At 37.1% G+C, this 22,847-nt stretch overlaps 1 protein-coding gene across 14 annotated transcripts in view; it reads left to right on the top strand.

Annotated features, from left to right (window-relative positions):
* The window catches only part of Bbx (BBX high mobility group box domain containing), a 240,376-nt gene that overhangs the window by 80,547 nt on the left and 136,982 nt on the right, over positions 1–22,847 (top strand). For 10 of the 14 annotated variants that reach the window (XM_021209074.2, XM_021209072.2, XM_029544302.1 and 7 more), the window contains one exon: positions 18,537–18,610. The gene's annotated coding sequence lies outside the window, so the exon portion shown is untranslated. The other 4 variants (XM_021209075.2, XM_029544301.1, XM_029544300.1 and 1 more) reach the window with 2 other exon arrangements.

Genomic DNA, 22,847 nt, shown 5'->3' with positions numbered 1-22,847 from the left:
CTTTCATTTTTAATATTTCAGAAATTTAGCTTTCTGTTTTTTTTTTTTTTAAACTTTGGGCTTTGAAAACTTTTTGTAGCTAGTTGTAAGTAAAGTTGACTGTATAGATCCATGAACCTAAAAATGTATAGATGTCATATGAAATTAATCTATTAAATGCCAATTTTAAAGAAGTTAATTAACCTCGTCCAGATTCTATCACATTGTTCGTGTGTAGTCACTCTATACTCCTACCCTCACTCTGGGTAACCATTGTCTAATGTTCGTGACTACGAGTGGTTTCATGTCCTATGAACTGAACCGGATGCTATGTAAGCTCTTACAACTGGCTTCTTTTACTTCATATAGTATTGAGATTTATCCAAGTCTTTGCATATAGCTGGAATCTAATTTTTATATGTCTTCTGAGCAGTATTCCACTAGATACTTACACACATACATATATACACATACTCACATATATATACATGGAACACAGAGACACATGTATATACAGAGGTAATTAATTATCTGTTTATTCATCAAGTTGTTTTCAATTGTTGGTAATTCCAAGGAAAACCACTATAAACACTTATATAGGTATTTGTATGGCATGGGTTTCAATTTATCCAAGTTAATATGTAAGATTGGCCTTCTATAATTATTAAGAAGTTGCCATACTTTTGCAGAGCTGCTGTACCATTTTATACTTAAGTTCTTTCTGCTGATCTGATCTATCCATTCCTAGAATACCAATCCTTCCTTATTGAAACAATCTTAAGTTTTTAAAAAGACATTTTATGTATTTGAGTTTTTTGCCTGCACCACATGTGTCTGGCGCCCACAGAAGTCAGAAGAAGGTGTTGCGGATGGTTGGGAGCTTCTGTGTGCGTGGTAGGAACCACACCTAGATCCCCACAGCAGCGCCAAGTGCCGTCTGTAACTGCAGGCTCATCTGGCCAGCTCCATGAAAACATTCTTCTAGGTCTTCAGAAACCTTTGTCAGATGATCCCAGGATCTGTAATTTCTGATTGGTATCAGAGGGTACCAATGCAATGGCTCCCTGTGAAACTGAGATTTTTCTAGTTTCTTTTATTTCTATTGATTAATTTTGGATTTTATTCTAGACATATTTGTTACCGTATCACTTAGACAATGGAATCATTTTTATGTTCCCTGTGAAGTATTGAGAATTTCCTTTTAGTAGAGAGTTGAATTGGTTAAGTTGAGGACTCAGCCCTGTGCAACTGTCCCCCATGTTAGTTCACGTATCAGAGCTTTTTCAGTGCGCTTGGATTTCACCCGCTTACTTGGCACATTCAGGGAACACTTTGAAAATAGGGATATTTGTCCTTTAGTTCATTTCTCATCACTTTTATATGGAATTTGGAGTCAGAGAGCGCCTGGGTGGTTGAGATCGAGACTTTATAAGGAACTTGAAGGAGTCACTCTCCTGACCCCCTTTCTTGTTGCCCTCTACCCACAACCTCGTTTCTGATGTTCTGGTTAGAAAGCTGACTTTACTTACCATGCATCGCTATGCAGTTCTCATGACTGTACCCGTCTGGGGTAAGCAACTCAAAGGTAAAGAGAGCAATGCAACAGGGTCTTGTCTCCCTCGGATTTTGTGTTCCTTTCCTGTGGCCTCTGATTTTGTTGATTTCTCCTGCCACCACAGAAAGACCTAAGCCCCAGCACAGGAGAGATGTGAGGAAATGGCATTTCAACATTTTCTGTTTTCCAGTGACTTTTAGCTGCTATATACAGTCTGTGAAGTTTTATAACTATTCGACCTTGAGGCAATCCCTTAACTTACCGTTACTTCTGCATCTGTAAATGGGACTATAGAACCAGCAATTGTAGAGTTAAATGGCTGACACAGCATCTATAATAGCTTCTGGCTTATGTGAGTGCTTTTTATTACCATGGAGAACAAGGCATTTAGGTGTTCCTCAGACAAGTTATGGGAAAGGGGGATTGTTTATTGCTTGTGTGTAGCTTTTGGTCATATTAGGCTTGAGACACAGACATGATTATTGGTAAAAATAAGCTTAGTTTATTTAATCAATATTTTTGCTGTCAAGCATTTAAAAATCCTAAAACTTAGGAACATTGATAAATTTAATAAAACTTAAGAAACCTGTTAAGGCGGCAGGTGAAAGTTCAGCATTCAGAAGAGAAAGGTCATGTACCCATAACTGCTAGGAGGGGTGCGTTGTTCCTCTATTTTACTATTGCTGTTGTTGTCAGGGCCACTTTGTCTCTAATTTATACAACAAACTCCTTTAATATGTGCTTAGTATATACCATATAGAGAGTTTAGTGCTGTTTTGTTTTCAAGCATCAACTCGGGACATGGTCGCATAGATTCAGGGTGGGGACACTAAAATTATACACCTTAGTGAACATATATTATTTTACAATTTGTGAGAATCAACAGTGTGTGAGTAAGTCACAGAATGATTCAGCTTTTATGCAGTTGGTGCCAAGATGTCAGCTTTCATGTGAAACTTTCACTGGGGCTGGAGGATTATTTTATGGTCATTTACTAATGTGCCTGCTTCATAGGAGCCTATGTCAGTCAGCTTTCTGTCATTGGAATGAATACCCAACAATAATAATAAACATGTAAAGAGGAAAGCTTTAATTTGTTTCATGGTCTTAGAATTTTCATGCCATGATCAATGGGCCCTATTGCTTTGGGCCTGGGACAGTACATTATGGCTGTGGTAGAGCAGAAACTCAGCATTTGGCACTGGGATGTAAGAGAAGGGGAATGGCCTCAAAACCTGAAAATGTCCTCCTGTGCACCACCTCTTAGAATTCCACCAACTTGTAGCAGAACCACGCTGAGTACTAAACCATTAGCATGAATCCAAGATTCCAAACTAAAGTGCATTGCTATGACAATGGTACCAGTATGGCTTATTTGAGGATAACTCATTTGGTTATTTAGGAACTAATGCATAACAGGAATATATGATTTATTTTTAATTGTTGTAAAAAAAAAACTCACAATTTTCCTACTTAATGTCTTGATTTATTCTTAGTGTCTAGAAAAGTTTTTACTTTTTAATTAAATACCCATCTTAATATTGAATATTTTTAATGAAATATTTTTTCTCAGTGATAGCAAATATTACAGTACTGGAAATGCTAATCACTTTAATGCATCTGGAGTCTGACTATTTCAACTGGTTTATTAGCAAAGTTAACTGATATATTATTCTTTCCACAGAGGATCAAAAACTAGTTCATAAAGAAATGGTCTCGATGCAATCAGTATGCACGCAGAAGACACATCACACACACACACACACACACACACACACACACACACACACAGAGCCACTGGAGGGCTCTATAGTTTAAATATTACATTAAAAATGCATACTGTAGCAGTTTAAAGTAGACTAGAAAGATGTAATGTATTCTATGTTCTTCAATAAAATTGAGTGAGTAAAGGTACTGAATCAGTTGATTATAAATGAAAGTTAAATGCACATACAGATCATGTGCATTTTACAAGTGTTTGGGTTTTTTTTTTTTATTGGAACAAAAATAGACATATTACCCAGTTTCCTTATATGTTTTAAGTCTGATGCCAAAATACAGCTCTGATCTTTTCCAACTTCTTAGTAAAGAAGGAAGTTAGCAGGTAAAGTTGCTATTTCTCATCTGTGTTGTTAAGTATCTTATACAATTTTTATGAAAAACTTCCTTCTTAGGGTCCCTTGAGGTGATTCTTTTCACCTAGTTTAATGAACTCCGGCAGTCTAAGTGGCATAATAATATAACTAATAAAACAGTAGGAAACATTTTAAAATTTAACTAAAACCAAGAGTAAGATGTTGCGTTCGCCAATGCCCAACCTGTACTCTTAGCTGCTGTGGAAACCCAGTGAAGTAGGAGGGTCCTAAATTCAAAGCCAGCTACAAAAGTAGCAGCTACTGATTTTTAAAATTGCGATAAAATACTTAAAATGTGTCCTGGTGAAATGGTTGAGCAGGGGAAGGTGCTTGTCACCAAGCCCAAGGACCTGAGTTCCATCCCTAGTGCTTGAACCAAAAGGGAAAACTCTTGTCGATTTGTCCTCACTTCCATATATATACAAGCCACCCTCTTCCCCACAAATGAGTACGAAAATAACTAAAAAGTACTTAAGTGCTCCCATTAATTTGTTCTAGTTGTGTATATGCTGACTGCTTTGATCTGAAACCTGGCATTCAGCACACTTCATTCAAGTAGAGTGGAAACTGACAAGGAAGAAGAGTTAGAAACTCAGAATGTTAGTGCCTATCTCTGTTATATTGAAGAATTCTATACGGAAAAACCTATCCTGTTCCTCAAAAAACAGGAACATTACTTCCTTGATCTTCCCCACGTGAAAGAAGTGTTTTGATTTTTTTTCATAATTGTGGGGTGTTTACTTTTTTTTTTTTTTTTTTTTTTTTTCTTAGACAGGGTTTTTCTGTGTAGCCCTGGCTGTCCTGGAACTCACTTTGTAGACCAGGCTGGCCTCGAACTCAGAAATCCGCCTGCCTCTGCCTCCCGAGTGCNCTGTGTAGCCCTGGCTGTCCTGGAACTCACTTTGTAGACCAGGCTGGCCTCGAACTCAGAAATCCGCCTGCCTCTGCCTCCCGAGTGCTGGGATTAAAGACGTGCGCCACCACACCGGGCAGGAGTGTTTACTTTTTAGATGATTGAACTGATCTCTGGAATTCCTGGAGCAGCTAAGCGTTGTTGCATTGTTTTCCCCCTGCTCAGATTTGGGTCTCTTCCTACTGATCTTGCAGAGCTAAGGGTGCATGTTTCAGGCGATTTGGCTGAGAGTCCCCATTCTTGTGTAGCTTAGTCCTTTAGTACTTTGATCTTCACAGATGGAAACCGAAGTGCAAATTAATTGTTAATGAGGAGGAAACAGACACAGGTGAAGTCTAGAAACAGCAGAAGAACCTGTGCATATGATCATTTAAAACTACACTGGATATGCGAATATGAATATATAAATGTTTGCTTTTTTATGGTCAATAGTAAAGCATTGATACAAAACAACAACAACAAAAAATCACTGTAGCTAGCAGTCCTTTCTTAGTACTGAGTGTGTATCACCCTGGCCAGTGTTGTAGAATAATTGTTTGTATGTTTGTTTTTTAAAGCCACTGTTAAATAGGCTGGACAGCATCAGAGCTGTTTTTTTTTTACCTTTCATTTACAATGCTCATTAATACATTAGACAATAATCTGTCATTTGAGACTTGGGATGCTTGGTTATCTTTATTGTGGAATTATAATTGAAAGGAAATATTCCCAGTGAAAAAATATCTCTCAGGAGGACAATTATAAAGTATGTTAATCCTACCAGGATATTAACCTCTTGATCTTCAGTTCTGGGGTGCACTCTGTATGTTGCAAGGTAAACGAAAAATACTCAGGAAGGCAAATTTCACGAGATAATGAAATGGAAATGTGGACCAGTATCTGTAAGGTACAAATTAGAAAATAAATCCTTCATCAAATGTAAATGACAAACTCTTTGCTGTATTATAATTAGTTTCTTGTTCTTTGGGGACATTAATAAAATACTAGTTTAAAAAATACGAAAGCCTCTTATGCACATCGAGAAGCCTGTGTGAATGATTTATCCATTTAATTTGTCCTCCAGAGACGTTTTCCTCTTATTTGTAAAACTGATAAGCATAGCTATATCAATTGGTGGCTCTGTGTTGTTAATATATAAAAGGGTGAGGAGGAGGGAGGCTTATATCAGTTAATTAATAATTTTTACATTTGTTAATTGTAGTTTATGTGTATGAATATATGTATGTGAGCCATGTACATGCCTGGTATCTGCAGAGATTGGAAGAGGGAACAGATTCCCTGAAACTAGAGTTCTAGATACTGAGTCACCATGGGCAGGGAACTGAACATGGGTCCTCTTAACTACTAAGCCATCTCTCTAGCCTCTTATGTAATACTTTTTGGTAAATTCTGTTGTCCATAAGGTACCTTGTTTTCTGAATGAAGGGAAGTTTTATGAAAAATAGTTAATAGTACTATTATTTGAATTTCTTGTGTTAATACTCTTAATAAACTAAGATGTTTGTTGCAACACTGAACATAAACCTATGATGACTGAATTATATTATTATGAAGTCTTATATGAAAAGTTCTGTTCTGTTGAGATTGGCATATGGCCAGTTCCCAGTTCCTTCAACAGTTTGACTAATACTAATATTAATTGTGATATAAGGCATAAACAACCCACATCTTCCTTTGATATGTTTTGTACTGGGAGTAACGGGGGCTCTTAGGCATAATGGGTAAACAGGTATTAAGGACTCTAGTTCTTTTGCTTTGACTTTTGAATACTATATAATTTTGAAATACCTGAACTTAGTATTAAGAACTCAGATCCCTATGAGAGTACTCATGTAATAATAGCTTATTATAGTTCTGGTTTAAGTATCTCCACTGATAGATATCCAAGGACAACTCACTTTACTTTTTGGACAGGATTGAGAGTTATTAAGTCCTAATATTGAACACTCCAAACTGCCTGCTAGGAGCATGTGCTGAAGTAAGTTTAGTGTTAAGCCCCCAAATCACTATACAGTTATGTATAGTATGTATAGTGATTTCAAATTATGATGCTATTCTCTTATGTGACTCCAAAGAGATATGCAAACAAACTTTGAAATCTTCTGCCTCCAAGGTGCTTTCCCTTCTCAATGATCTGATCTGGAGGCATTTTGCATTCATTTCCTTGTCTGACATCCCCAGCACTGGTTAGAGTGGGCTTTTGTTTCTTGCTGGACAGTTATTTTTGCTAAATCTGGCTTATTTTCAGGGACTGTACAAAGCTGATTCATTTGTGTGTTGTCATTTTACATTTTGTTTCAATAAGGTAAGCACCCCTATTCTCCACCTTTGGATGTTTATTCATTACACTTGGCACCACTAAGCTTGGATTGTGTGTGTTAACTTGCAGTGTAATAAACAGAGATAAAATATCAATGCATAATTATAAACTATCAGATTTATTTATATTCTGCCTACCCACAGTTGAAGATTTTTAATCCAGATGAAATCTCTTTTAGTCTGCTTTGAATTTTCATTCTGGAACTTCAAAAGAGAAACTTAAGAGTTTCTCTGTTAACAGCATTTACCCTTTCCATTGCTGGCATTTCATGCACCACACTCAGATTTGTGTAAAATTAGCATCCATGCAAAAATCTTAGCTGTCACATCAGAGTGGTTGTTTTGGATGGATGGAGGTTGATGGGAGTGGAGTACGAGATAAAGAAAACCTAATTAGTTAATTAAAATACTTATTTTGTTAGCAATAATATTGGATTGTGCTGCAGATTCAACTCTAAACAAGTAGACTTGAATTTTAAGCCTGCGCAGTCTGTTTTGCAGGGTACTTAGAAGACTCAAGTTGTTATGTGACACTCTTAATACTGTTTTTGCAATCTGTGAATTAGACATCAACATTGTGATCCAACATGTCTTCATTCACTCCAAAATATAATAATTAAACTTTGGTTATAGCTATATCTTACAGCAACAAGTTTTAATAGTTTCAGACCATCGGGAAAGTCTTGCTGACATAGCCAAGACTGAGGAATATATCCAAGGCCTGGATTTACATTTATTAGTAATTATTGTTTTGGTTTCTTTTTTGTTTTTGTTTTTTGCATTTCTCCTACTGTTAAATTAAGAAAGGAAAACTTTTGTTGTGGCTTTTACATTATAAGGAGTACTGCCTTTGGTTTCTGTGTCACCCTAGAGTCCTGTGCATTCAAGTTTGATATTTTAGTTATGTGTAGACCCTCAAATTAGACCATATCACATATATTATATTCAGTATATATGAAAGGATCCTGAGTCATGTAAGATAATGAAAAGAGTACTGACACTTATATATGTATATATTACAATAATCAGCTCTGTGGTTCTTTGTGACTATTTATATTAAAAAGTAACTCAAACACTAATTGCCTTCCAAACTGCAGTGATTCCATTTAAAAGTATATTCAAACTTGAATCTGATATTATAGACTGGTTATTCCAACTGCGAGTGAGGTCAAGATAGGAAGATCAAAAGTTTAAGTATAGCCTAGGTTGCTAAAGGAATTCAAGGACAACCTATGCAGCTTATAAAACTCTGGCTTAAGTAAAAAGAGGACTGGGTGAACAGTTCAGTGGTAGAGTGTTTGACTAGTATACACAGGTCCTAAGTTCAAACCCACGTATCAAAATAACAAGTTAGAAACAGATAAAATTTTTCTTGAATAGCTGTTGGTAATTGGGTTAGTCTTTGACAGTTTCACACATGTGTATAGTGCAGTCTGGCTACATTCTACCTACACCTTTTCTTGTCTCCCTCCCACTTCTGGCAACCCCTGGCTGCTTGTCCCTTTCCCAGATTCATGACTTTGAGTTTCTTTTGTGACCTATTTAGTTTAACCATGGTCATATTCAGAATAGTTTTGATGTGAATTTATTTTACTTTAATCCTTCAAAAATTGTTTTTCAAGAGGTGTGCACGGAAGCAAGATACTTTATTCTCAACTAATATGTGTTTTTGCTCTTCTTCATCATCTTTTTTCCTCTTCTAAATACAAGAAAAACTGTCTGGAAAATAAACTGTGTGGCACTCTCCACTTAAGTACATTACCTACATAGCAAATTGCAAGTCATTGGAAATACCTTGAGTGTCACTTTCAGAAGTCAAATTAACATTTGCTCATTTCTCAGTGTTTGCATTAAAACTTGACTATTATTTCACAGATGATATAAATGAAGAAATTGCTGTAGCATAGGTAGAGATTTAAAATCCTAACATCTTGACTTATTGAGTATCATGGTTTGCCAAAATTTTTAAATAGATTTATTGGAATTAGGATTTGAAATAGAGTGAATCAGTACCTTTGCCTCTTTTCAGAAGTTACACAGGTTGTCCAACGCTTCGTTCTTTTGCTTTTCTTTGAGCAGGACTGCAGACTGCTTTCCTCCTTCCTGTAATCACACAACCTAATGCATCTGTTAGTTGTGGGCTGAGGCCTGAGTGAAGCTTAGTTCCCCTTCCTCACTCAGCTGTGGCACTTAGGACAATACAAGGAACTGAACGTGAAAGCCTTCCTGATATTTCCGTCCTCGGATCTTCAATGGAATTAGGTCAGTTCCACTTAATATAATGGACTCTTGCCCCCAAAGGAGATGTACTTTAAGAGTATAGGAAGTATTTTTTTTAAAAAAAAAATCATGAAGTGCTTTTTATTAAAAAATGGAGGAAAGTATGCTATGTAGGAAAACATAGAAGCCTGCTGATTTTGGCTGAAGGAATGTGGGATGGCTTGAATGAGAATGGCTCTTCTAAGCCCCAAAGCTTGAGCCCTTGGGAGGTGAACTATTTGGAAAGATTAGGAGGTATGACAGGAGGTGTGGCACTTGGGTAGTGGGGTAGACTTTGAGGTTTCAAAAACCCAAGCCAGTCTCAGTGTCTCTGTCTCTCTGTCTCTGTCTCTGTCTTTCTGTCTTTCCCTCCCTCCCTCCCTCCCTTCCTCCCTCCCTTCCTTCCTTCCTTCCTTCCTCACTCTTCTATGGATTAAGATGTAAAGCTCTTAGCTACTGCTCCAGTGCCATTTCTGTTTAATGATCATGGATTTAGCCATCTAAAACTGTAAGCAAACTCCAGTTAAATTCTTTCTTTTTATGAGTCTAGGTGTCTTAAAGTAATTGAATGCTAAGTAAAGACAGACAGCCTTCATAGAGCATACACTTTTATGCTAATCTCCTATTTAGAGAAGGCAACTATAGTGAATTTCATTTTTTAACTAACTTGTGGTAATGTCTGATTATAAGAAACTAAAAGTTCAAGATATATGATAGCAGTAGCAAGAATTATCACAGCTGTCTCTAGAGTTGCTTGAGTGCAGGCCTTTCCCTATTTACCTTTAGTCCCTGGAATTTTATATCACTGAATTCTGTGGATCATTACATTAGATTTAGGGACAGGGGGTAAACTTATGTAAATATTTGGAGAGTATTACTTATATTAATTATATTAAACTTATTATATATTTTATTTAATTGTATATTTAATATATGAAACATTAATCATTTAGATTAATATTAATTTAAGTATTGATGTGTAGGTTGGCATCCTTTTCCTGAGTATTAATAACTGGTAGAACATTTCTACTGTGTATAGATGATTATTGTTGAAGCTGTGGTTAGTTTTAATAAAGGGTTTCATTTTAATTGGTGTTTCTCGGTATTTCTCCCGAGGCTGTGTATTTAAGGGGAATTGTTGTTTATATAGCATTTGCTTGCATACTCTAGTCAGTAAATAATTTTAACACAGAGTGAATAATTGATGTTCACTTGTTAACAAATTTAGTTTTTAAAGTAGTCTAAGATTGTCCACTTAAACTGAACAAAAAGTAGTTTTTCATATTCCTTCTGTCTAAATAGCCATAGCTCAATTTCAAGATATAAGCATATTTTGAAGGAATAATATATTTTCTATTCTTATTTCTACAGCCAAAAGAAGTCTTTCTCTGTCTTTCAACTGGTACCAATTAATGCTCTCTGAACCCCGTGAGCATAAAGTTAGATTCTTCTTTCTGGTATGGGAAGTCATGGGAAGAATAGGCTGTATCTACCATTATAAATGGAGATAATGTTATAAGTGCTCTGGTCTGTAGCTTTCTGCTGGTCTATGGATGCCTAACCCTGGAGCATTTAAACTGATGGATAACAGTCTAAAAGTGCAGTGTGATATGACAAAGATATTGACTGTGTCAGGAGTCCTGAATTCTGGGCTATTCCACTCCTGTGTTGTTGGGTCATCAAAGGGTAATCAAACCTAGCAACCTGTTATTCTCCGTGACATTCTTGAGTCTGGGATTTCACAGTACATCTGATAGGGAGCACCATTAAACCCTAAAAGGGTAGCCATATGCAGTAGAGAATGTCATGAGAAGCCAAGAGCTGTTTCTATCTTTTCACAAAGCACCCATGCCTCTTCTCCTGGACTATGCATGACTTCATCTGAGCAAACTTCAATTTAGCACTGAGGGAAAGTTTCTTAGAGTTTTCTGACTTGAAATAACCAATTACTGCAACTTTGTCTCAAAAAATAGCTGTCTTGTGAATACATTGCTTAAGAAGGTAACATCTTGAGTTCACCATGGGTTAGTTTGGAGTAGACCCCTCTAGTATATGCTCAGAAATATTCCTGTGGTTAAACATGACAGAAACAAGAGTCCTTCTGCCTGCTACAACTAAAAGGGACAAGGGTTCTTTCTGGGTTATAGAGGAATTTTTGTTGTTGTTTTTCTAATGACAGCCTCTTACTTCTTCCCGTTTTCATGTCTCCTTCTTAGTGTTCTCTTTAAACACATGGTTGTGGAACAATCCACTGGAACATAAGCTTCTTAGTAGCAGCTACACCTCTAGGAAAAAGATTCTTCCCGCCTGCTGCCTGTACTTCAGCCAGTACTTCCTCAGTTAGGGGAGAGCCCTTGTGGGTCCCTCCTCCATTTGTGTTGGAATGTTGACTGTCTTAATCTTGTTCAGCTCACATGCAGGCAAACACAGCAGCCGTGAGTTTGTGAGTGCTGTCCATAAAAAGAATTTCAAAGTCCTCCTCCCCATTCTCCGTTTCTTTCATTTTATTATTTTTTTCATTCATATTGTTTTGTTCTCTCTTTCTTGATGTTTCCTGAGGCTTGTTAGGTCTGAGGCTTCATCAGATACTTCCTCTTAACGCGCTGACGAGCTGTTCTTGAGTACACTAACTGCTTCCCACTGAAAATGAGCTTGTCAGACCACGGTTGAGAGCAGCACCGTTCTTTGGATAGAAACACAAACATTTGGGAAACAATTGGACAGTATGACTATTTAGCCAATATCAGTAGTAAGTTTACCTCCAGGGCCTGTGATCTCCTTAGCACGAGCTTTTGTCCAGGTTTACAGTGACAAGCAGGAGCTCCTTCCTGTGCAGCAAGCCTCGGACCCCATCACAGAGTGGTTGGCTAGTCCCCAAATGGTCATGCCACTGTTGGAGCTGTGGGTACACCATGCCTGGCACATTGGTATTGCAGCATGCAGGGTCCAGCATAGGGTGAGACCATTGAGGTCTTTTCTTCCCCAGAAGCCTGCTTGGCACCTTCTGGCACTGTGAAAGATAGCCATCAGAGAGGAAATTTCTAGTCAGTCCTAGCTTAATATCTCTTATGTTAACAATATAATTTTTAATAAAAATATCATTTCATTAAACAAGATCACACAATTTGAAATTGTAACTTTATATCTTAAATTATTTGAGTAATTTAATTTCGTAATAAAGGGAAATGAGAAAGTCAGTGCCCTTTGCTTTTTAGGATAGAACATTTCCCATTTAAAATTACATAAATTGGTAGTTGCTTGATTTCCTTCTTATATCACATGACTTTTGGCTAATTTTTTTTTTTTCATAAAAGAAGAAATTGATGAAGTATAGCCATGGAAACTCTTTCTTACCCCAAAGGACAAGGTGGTCTTGGCTAAGAGTTCAAAGATGCTCCAGTGGGATTCCCTTGAAGAACCCTCCCTCAAGATGCAGGTGCTTATTGTTCCTCAAGTGTGTACATGAGGGTTTGTGTGAGCTCCCCGAGTCTCCCAGGGGCTCTCCCATCGGGCTGGATTAAGTAACAGTTTACTTTCCAGCTTGGTGCTCAGTGGCATAGAGCTAATGAATTTTTGTAAAGTGCCGGGTAGTTCCCTGTCGGTATTCCTGACATAGCTGCTGGTGAGCATGATTTTATATTCTTCCTGGAAGTGAAACTTAATCCACTTAAATGTGTAATTTCCCCTCCCAGAGAAGGTCACAGGCAAATTTGTACAATTCACAGACACATAAAAGGAGCATTCAACACCTCCCTGCCAGGCCATCTGAATGGACTAATACCTGGTCATTTCCACATCTACTTATGGAAACTGCAGAAATTCATAGCTCTACTGTGTTGCTTGAAGCAGTAATCTAATGAAAATGATAATTATGATAAAATATTCATATTATCAAATCAGTTAATGGATACTGAAATTGGTAAAGAGTAAAAAGTGGCTACTTACACTGGTCAGAATTAAACATATGCTAAAGCTACTGAAATTAAAGTAGAATCTACAGCAAAACACCATTCTGTATGTAGATTCTGAGAGAATTCAAAGCGAACCTCAGAGTGCTATAGTGTTACTTTATTAGAGGTTTTTCTATCTTCTAGTATTAACTTTAATGATAAGGTTACTAAGATGACATTTATTGACACTCAGTAACAAGTAAACACTTTGCATTTATATTGCTTCCTAATAATTCTGGATTTCATTTTTTTTTATTCACATAGTTCATTGCACAGTTTTGGGTTTTAATTCTAAAGGGCGTGTAAGGATGCTATATCAATATTTCTGATGAGTAGTAAAGAACCCGAGAGGCTTTGGAATTGGCCCACATTTGCAGGTTATACCTCAGACCACCAGATTTAACTTAACTCTATGCTACTGATTGTATCCTTCTATTTAGGAGACTGTGGGCACAAGAAAAAATTGTTTTCTCGTTTGCTTATATTTCATAGTCTACTTTCTCATTGGAGACTTTCTACAGCCCGATCTACCTGCTATGCCTCCTGACACTTCTTGCAAGCCATGCTCCGAGTGTTGAACACTTTGCTCATTCTGTGTCTCTACAGCTCTCTTCCATCCTCTCTGTATATATTATATGACAGTCATCTCTACTTCAGATTGCACTTTTATCTGTTTCGTGCACAGCGGTCACTGTGTGCATACTAACTAGTGTGTGTGTACGCACACGTGCCCATGTGTGCTCACACACTCTCCATGCACACTTGTGTCTGTGTTTGCATATGTGTGTACTTGCGTGTAGGAGTATACCAAGGTAGCCAGGCTAGCTGACAGTGAGGTCCAGGGGTTCCCTTGTCCCTGCCTCCCTGGTGCTATAGTTATAAGCCTCTGTCATAATGCCTGACTTCTTTGACTTGAATTCAAGTCCTTGTGCCTGCAAAAGAAACATTTTAATGACTGAGCTATCTCCTGAGCTGACATTACAACTCAAGATAAAATTATTTGCTTGTCATGCTATTATCTATTTTATATTACTGTATCATTGGGTAGCTTTTTGTGTGTGCATAATTGGTCAACTATTTCATCAGCATGACTGCTATATATTTTAGCTAACACATAGTAGTAATAGGTCATTAATTTCTCAAATAATGGAGGGTTAAATCATTTTCATTGCTGTTCTGTTTGTAAATAACTAATCAGAAGATAGTTTTTAAAATATATTTTTAAAATATACTTTTAAATTGGTACAGTGCTGAATGCTGAAGGGGAAGGAATATCCAAGTCTTTATTGTTGACATTCAAGAGGCCACTGTTAGACAGTGAATGTAGAGTGTTATTAGATTGTTTTGTCACTGCTAAGTAGTATCTCCTGGAGACTTTTTGGAAAGTAAAGAAATGGACAGTTTCTGTAGTCCCTGCTAGATGCAGAGGGGACTATTTTTTAGTGTTTTTTAATCAAAATGCTCTGGGTCATGAGGAAATGCTAGGTTTGTGATAGGAAGGTGACAAAATCAGACTTGCACATTCCTTTTTAAAAGATTTCCATTCTTAGTATAGCTGACATTTGTAATGTCAGTTGAAGGTTGGCGCCTGGCCAAAAATGCCTGTGAAATAGTTGTGGTTTAGGCTTCAACTATAAAAAGACAGGCAGGTAATATTAATGGAAGGGGTTTATTTATTCCTAAGTAGCATCACCACACGGACACACCCATGTTTCCTGGAGGTGTCTGTGTACATATGAAGATATTTTACTTCAGTGGGTTATTTAGCTAGAGATCAGTCCATGTGTTCTGATTTGTGTAGGCAACAGCAACAGGGCAAGCTTTAGTTAACAAGGATTTGTTAAAAACAAAAGAAACAAACAAAAAACATGAATTCATTTCATTACATGGAAACCAGAGTTTGAAGTTTGTATTTCACTTCCCTTATAAACATGTAGCATGTATATAAAAGAGTAAATTGAAGAAAACTTTAAAAGTCTTATTCTTACAAAAATTTTTCAGAGAAGAAGAATCTTCTAAAGCATGCCTGTGTCATAAAGAGAGATTGGAACACAATATTGTTCAGAAAATGGAGGGCGTAAGCAGGGTCTCAGTGACTGGAAGGCACCAGAACTCTTAGATGGACTGTAGGGTGGACTGTAGAGTGGGCAAGAGTTTTCGTCTCTTTCAAGCCAGAAGCATCATTGGAAATAGTAATTCAAAAGCTTGCTTTTTCATGGTACCCATTTATCTTGTACTGATGTAAAAACATGGGTTTTCTGTTTTCAGGAGGATGGAGGAAAAGTGCTTCCTTCTGTGCAGTTGGCTCTGTTGTTGTTCTTGAGCTATGTAAATGGAGAGACCTTTGCATCGTGCATTATACCATGCCTAGCCATTTCCATTTTTTTTCCATTTGAGTATAATTGTTCCTTAGCAAATAATTGCAGTCCAGAATGACTTTTATTGAGCTTGATTGAATTAGGGGTATGTATGAGAATGAGTTGGTTAGCTTAATCTATTAACCAGAGAATTGATGAAAACATCAGAAAAGCAGTCATTCATGGGGAATAAATATGCTTCTGTGTAAGTGGGCCCATAGTCTCTTTGGGATCCCTTCTGCACTGAGTTGTAGTGACATTGGGGTACATACACAATTTTGGCATAGAAGGGGATTTTTCCATAATGTGCCTTTGAACACTGTGCCTGACATTAACACTAATTGGAGGTCTTGGTAAGAAGCGGCATCTCACCTCTTCTAGTATCACAAGATGTTGAAAACACTTCCCTAGTTCCCAGGGGTTGGGCTGTGCCAGAAAGCCATTTAGTCTAGGATATTTCATCAGTTGCTTAGGCTGTCCTTAGGATAGATTTTTCAGACGCCGAGCCATTTGCCTCTGTTTATGGTAAGAGATGAATCATACCTATTTAATTCATGGCTTTTTCACATGTCATGATGAAGTTTCTCAGAGCATATCAATGTTAAAGTGTATTAGCTCAGGGTTGGAGAATGCCCTGGTAGCAGGATCCTGCGTGGGGAGCAGAGATCATGAAAATGGATGCCTATTGAGTCAGTGGGACCTGACCATGGGGAGTTAGAATTCTGAGGTTCTTTGGGGTGAGTAGGAGTGAGAGGAAGCCTGAGTAGGACACAGGTAGATATTTGGTTGCTTAGACAATAATCTACGTAGGCTTTGAACTAAGGATACATTCAAGTAACTGTGTGTTTGCTTATGTAAGTGTTGTTTCCAGTGTGTGTGTGTGTGTGTGTGTGTGTGTGTGTGTGTGTGCGTGTGTGTGTGCGTGTGTGTATGTCTGTGGACACTTCATGTGTCCTTCCAAAATGTGGGTCCTAGGGATGGGACTGTGGTCCTCTGGCTTGGTACTTTTATGTGCTGAGCTAATTTGCTAGCCATACAGCTTTTTAAAAAGGTATTTTAAAATAAAATATTTTATGAAAATAGAGATTTCTATACCACCAATTTTGTCAGTTTGGGGTACTGTATGTTTCCTTCATTAAACAGACATACGTACGTGTGTATATGTGTGTGTGTGTGTGTGTGTGTGTGTGTGTGTATGTATCAGTGTTGTTCTGCTCCTATTTAGGCAGACATGATGGTGAGAGTTAAAGGTGTAGCCTCTCTGACATACTCTCAGAAACACACTCTCACAATCTTTCCACTCTCTCTTCCACAATGAGCCTTGAGCCTTTGGTGTGGGAATGGCAGTGTAGATGTAGTAGCTGAGGCTGGGTATCACAAAGTCAGTTGTTTTCTGCCTTTTGATCAGTTGTGTTATTCTGTAATGGTCTCTTTCACAAAGAAGTGTCTTTGATGCAGAGTAAGAACTGAATTTATTTGTGAGCATGAGGAACAATATTTAGAATGTAGTTAGGGATTATGGCCACAACATCAATGGGTCCTCCCTGAGACCATCATATATAGAGAGGTTACGTTATACAGACTGAGCAAGTCGTATTCGTGCGTTTAGGAATCTCTCCCTTCCTTCCCTCCCCCCTCCTCCTCTCCCTCCCCCTCTCTCTGTGTCTCTCTCTGTCTCTGTTTCTCTGTCTGTCTCTGACACTCTCTCTCTCTCTCTCTCTCTCTCTCTCTCTCTCTCTCTCTCTCTCTCTCTCTGTAAAACAATAATTAAAGAAAAAGAAGCCACAAATTTGAAAATAGAGCAAGGGGTGGTGAATGGGAGAGGCAATTAATTATACATTAAAATTATTAAAAATATAACTGATTTTTAAAGCTATAGCCACATACTTATCTGAAGTAGTATCTGGTGTGAGATAACATGAGATTATTTAATTAATATTTATTATTTTCTCTGCTATTACTTTGGAAAGACCTGGGTGACAACTGAATCATCTTTTCCTGACAGAAGAACTTCATTGAATTATAACACACTTTTGATTTTTTTTTTTTTTTTTTTTTTTTGGTTTTTCGAGACAGGGTTTTTCTGTATAGCCCTGGCTGTCCTGGAACTCACTATGTAGACCAGGCTGGCCTCGAACTCAGAAATCCGCCTGCCTCTGCCTCCTGAGCGCTGAGATTAAAGGCGTGCGCCACCACGCCCAGCCCACACTTTTGATTTTTAACCGAAGAGCTGTAGTTTCCATATCAATGTTAACCATTAGGAAGAAAGAAAAACAATTAATCCAGCCATAAAATAACTAATTATTGATGAAGCTGTAAGTTAGTAAGTAATAGTCAATAACTACAGTGTTTACTTTTTTAGTTGAGTATGGATTTATTACCGTGAAGCAAGCTAAAAACTGTGTCTCAAAAACTCCAATATTTTGATTGTTAAAAGCCATGTGTTTCAGAGGCTGTACTTTTGTTTTCATCTCGTATATCTCCTTGGACTTCATGTACATTTCATCACTGACTTTGATCAACTTCCATTTTCTTAGTTCTTTATACTTAGGAAAAAAATGAATGGCTTTTTGTTTGTTTTTGTACCAAGTTTTATGTGTCTCCTCGCCCCTAGATGTTTTCTTGTTTGTTCATTATTCATTATGTTGCCTTGTTTTACTCATTACCTTTAAATCAGTGAAAAGACAGTAATACAAAATCCTAGTTTATCTAGCTGAGTTGGGCCAGTCATTTAAAGTAACTTGAATTTAGTGTCAGATCCACCATTTCCCACCCCAGCAGGCTGTTTGTCTCTAAATCTCTATTTCATTTTAGTCAAATGTGGGGAATAGACTGCCTGTAATTCTGAGTTTAGATAACTTTACTCTGCACTGAGTAATTGCAGGGACTGTCTTTTTAGTATTAAAATCAATGATAAACAGTTTGGGCCACGTTCTCTAAAAAGCATTGGTTAGCTGGGGGATATTTTGCCTTTTATCTGGGATTATTTGGCCAAAGGAGATATGTGGGCTTTGTTTGAAAGGCCTCCGTGGCTCTCATTTTAACCGCTTTGCCATGTGTCTTTCACAGAATCCTGCTGCATCACAGAAGCTGGAAGTTCTGATGTTCCATTGAAATCACAATGGACAGTCTTGACCTGACTGGTAAGAGCTGCTCTGGACATGCATCTTACTTTCTTACCTGGAAGCAGTGAGACAGTCAAGAACCATGTGCTATCAGAGCTGGTCTCAGCCTTTTCTCATCCGATGGATTCATCTTTCATGTTGATCGGGAAAGTGTGAACCTTGTACAGTTTTTCATGTCAGTGTTTTTGTGTGTAACATTTTAATCTTCATCAAGTAAGTTAAACCTTCTTACAGAATAATGAATTTGAACTGTTCAGAATCTCTTATTTCAGCATTATAGCTCTTACTGATATTGGTTCAAGACAATCTGTTGAAGTCCTACATATTTAGAAATCACACACCTAAGATATCTAAGTGGTTACTCTCCCTGGAGGCAGCTTTCCATACAGGGTTAACCTTAGGAAAAAGATGAATCAGCAGCCACTATTACCTAGTAAAAATAATGTACAAATGTATGGCTGCAACATGAAAACATTTGAAATATGAAGATCACATAATGAAGAAAAGGTTGGGATGATAAAATCTGGACACAAATTGTATCATTCTTGAACAATATATCCTTGTTCAAGTTTTTTTTTTTTTTAAACTTGCTTTAGAAAAAAATTCCTTATCAGCTTTAAAATATGACAATACTATTTCAAAGTTAGTATTAGTAACAATAATATCGGGGTTCCCCATCTGGGTATGCAAGGTGTGATTAGTGATACATGAGTACTTTGTACTTTGTGGATGTTTTAAGATTGTAGAAATTAGTGTGAATTAACATGGGAAAATATATTAAATAGTCTGATTACAGTTTTTTAAGAAACTTTTTTAACATTCCAGTTAAATTAATGTGGCCAGAATAACTGTATCTCTTATTTTCTGTTTGAAGAAGTATATTATTGGATGTTGCTCTTATCAGTTTTAACTTTTTTGAATGTCATTGTCTAGCATTGAATTGCTATTAAAACATATAATTTGGTTTAATATATATTTACTATGAGCTCATTTAAGCACTAACAAAGTTCCATTGTGAATAAGAACAGGCTTTTGTTACTGTTTTTACACCACACTGTACCATCTTTTAAGGCCACATTTATTAGTAGTACAAATTCTGGCTTTAAGAAGGCAAATCTGAATATAATTACTCTTTTACTGAGTCAGCAGAATTGAGTATGAGATATTCAAGAGTTCACTGGAAAATATCCTGTGTGTTCTTAATTGCTAAACCAAAGAATATAGAGAGGTCTAAAGAAAATTAAATTTGTGGAAGTATTCTGAGTCGATTATGTATGAGTATGTCTATAGAAAATAAGTCAGGGTACTTCATTTTACCTGTTCAGAAAACAGTCATAAACACACCATTTTATAACAGTTTTAACTAGGTAGCCATGTGACCTCTGTTTCTGAGCAATGAACTAATTAATTGAGGATGTTCTTCTAGTTTATAGTTATATTTTTATTTATACAATCATCTAAAATACAGTAATAAGAAACAGAAAAGATGGCATACAAAATCAAACGTGATCTAGGAATTGACAAATGGATGCCAGAGCCAGTTGAATCTGAGAAACTGTGTACATTTCATTATCAAGTGTTTTAGTGTTCTATCACTATGAAGAGAAGCCATGACCACAGCAATTTAATTGGGGCTTGCTTACAATTTCAGAGGTTTAGTCCTTTCTCATGAAAGAGAACATGGTTGGCACACAGGTAGACTTGCTACTGGAGGGGTTGAGAGTTCTACATCTGGATCCCCAAGCAGCAGGGAGAAAGAGTGACTGTGAACTTAGTGTGGGCTTCTGAGGTATCAAAGCCCATCCCCAGTAACACATCTCAAGAAAGCCATACCTTCTAATCCTTTCAAATATTGTCACTCCCTAAGCAATGAAATACATGAGCCTATGAGGGCTGTTCTTACTCCCACATTTTCATGGCATGTTACAGTAAAAATTATTTTCCTTTTTTATTTATGCTTCCATATCTGCTCATGCTCTTCATTAGTCCAGGAGTGGCCTTGGGAGTGACCCAAGTGGAGAAAGTCTGATCAGGAGGGGCAGTATAAGTTTTGACTGTATGTCTAAAATACCATCTACTGCTCATCTTTAGTGGGACGAAGTCTACATAGGTTTAAAATTCCAAGAAGTCTTCCAGCAGGTGCACATGTTTGAAATAAAATTGTCCGAGTACAAATCCGTTTGTAATGTGGAGTACTGTCTCTGCAGAACTTGAATTGGGGAACTGCCATGGTTCCTAGTTAGTTCTTTTGTATTTAACAAAGCTAGAACTTTCCTCATCACTTTCTTACATTCACAGACAACTTAGATTATTGTTTCATAATCAGTTTGCAAATGACCGAGTACTGCTGAAGACTGGAATGTCTGTAGTTTGCATAGAGGATTAGGAAAAGGAAATAAGCTTGCGAGCTTTTCACCTAAGTTTGGCAAGTTCATAAACTTTTTTGAGTTAGGGACTCAAGTATATAGCCTAGGGTGATCTCAAATTCGTCATCTTCTTGCCTCAGCTTCCCAAGTGCTGTGATTAAAGATGTGCACCATCTCTTCTTCCTGAACAGAACTTTATTCATATTGTTACTTTACAAAGTGAAAAAGAAAATGAATACTTTTTCCAGTGTAATAATTTTACCAGATATGATTGTAGCCAAATGCCTTTGGATTCCTAGCCAGTTTTAAGAATAATTTAGAAGTGAAGAATACAACCTGGAGGAAACTGTTTTCTATACCAAAGAATGAGGTGGAAACAAAACGTTTCTAAGTTATTTAATCGATAAATAAGAAATATGACTAATTATGGTAAAGATGCTAAAAATAGCTTTAGAACCTTTGAAATAGGAGACATTTGAAGTTATCAAATTTATACCGTGAATTGATTGAATATGAAAATGAGACTCCTATAAGTGAAGATACCAAATCTAAGCTCTTGAAAAAAAAATATATATATATATAAGGAGTTAAATCACTATAAAAATGAATTCCTTGTACATTTCCTGCTATCAAGGAAAACAATGGATATTTGAAAAGTAGGTTGAAGAACAAGAGAATTATGTTTCTTAGATTATATGTTTGCTTTTCCTCTCTTGTCAAACTAAATTCACATTTCTTTTCAAGGTAGCATTCTTTTACTTTGTAAGAGAGTTGAGAATCCAAACAGCAAGTTGACATATATTTAAGGTTGAGATAAACAGAAAAGAAATTAAATTGTGTTTGTGAAGTAATGCAGTAGAAGTCAGAGAACCTGAAGTCACATGACTCCACCTGCTTTTACTCCCTGCTCTCCTCCTCTGCCCCTCCTTCCTGAAGACAGCTGGATGACTTGGTTTTCTCGTCACTGTGAGAAAGTACTGTCTAGAGGCTGCTTAAGGGGAAGGGGTTTGTTTTGGCTCCTGTTCAAGACTTCAGCCCACCATGATAGGGAAGGCATGGCTTCTGGGCTCCACTGGCACATCATCTCACTGGACCAGGTTACAGAGAGACTGAGGGAGAGAGTGAGCCACAGCCAGGTCATGTCCCATAAAGATTCCCGAGCCTCTGGAAAGAGCACTATAGCTGATGAGCACGTGTTCTGTATATGGACCTTGAGAAATTTTGCATCCAAACTAAAGCAGTAGTTAAATAACAGTTGTTTGAAGTCTTCGAGTATCAGCCTAGATGCCATTCACTGAGTGTATAGTGCTGCTGTTTACTGTATGATATTGCACTTTTCTGTTAAGTACATCAAGTGGATTGGCACTTGGGCACAGTAGTACATAGTACAGTTGCTTGTTGGATATTGATATAACATCATTTTATTGTTGTTGTTGGGTTAGTTTTTTATATGCTTGTGTATATATTGTGTCCTTAGAATAATTTTGAGTCTCTGTTGATTTGAGATCTGTCTGAAATGAATTATAATCAAAGAGCAATAAACCGTTGAGTTAAATGCTCCCCATGCAAAAATAACGTTAATTTGAATTTTTTTCTATTTTTTTAATCTGAAAATTTATTAGTTCATTTCTGTATTTATAAACTACAGGATAAACTGAGTCATTATTCTGTACATGTTAGTTTAATTGGGTAAGAAGCACTTAACTTTTTTTTTTTTTTGTCTAATTTTGATTTCAGTTTCCCCAAAGCTGTTTATTTCTGAAATGATTCAAACTTGAAAACAGAGGGAGGAGAGAGGTAAAGATTGGGGGAGAGACTGTGAGATGGGGGAGAGACAGTGGGATTGGGGGAGAGACAGTGGGATTGGGGGAGAGACAGTGGGACTGGGG

Source organism: Mus pahari, chromosome 12 (assembly GCF_900095145.1).
Source record: "Mus pahari chromosome 12, PAHARI_EIJ_v1.1, whole genome shotgun sequence".
Lineage (NCBI taxonomy): Eukaryota > Metazoa > Chordata > Mammalia > Rodentia > Muridae > Mus > Mus pahari.
The sequence above is the reverse complement of the archived record's forward strand: the minus strand, read 5'-3'. Positions and strand labels throughout refer to the sequence as shown.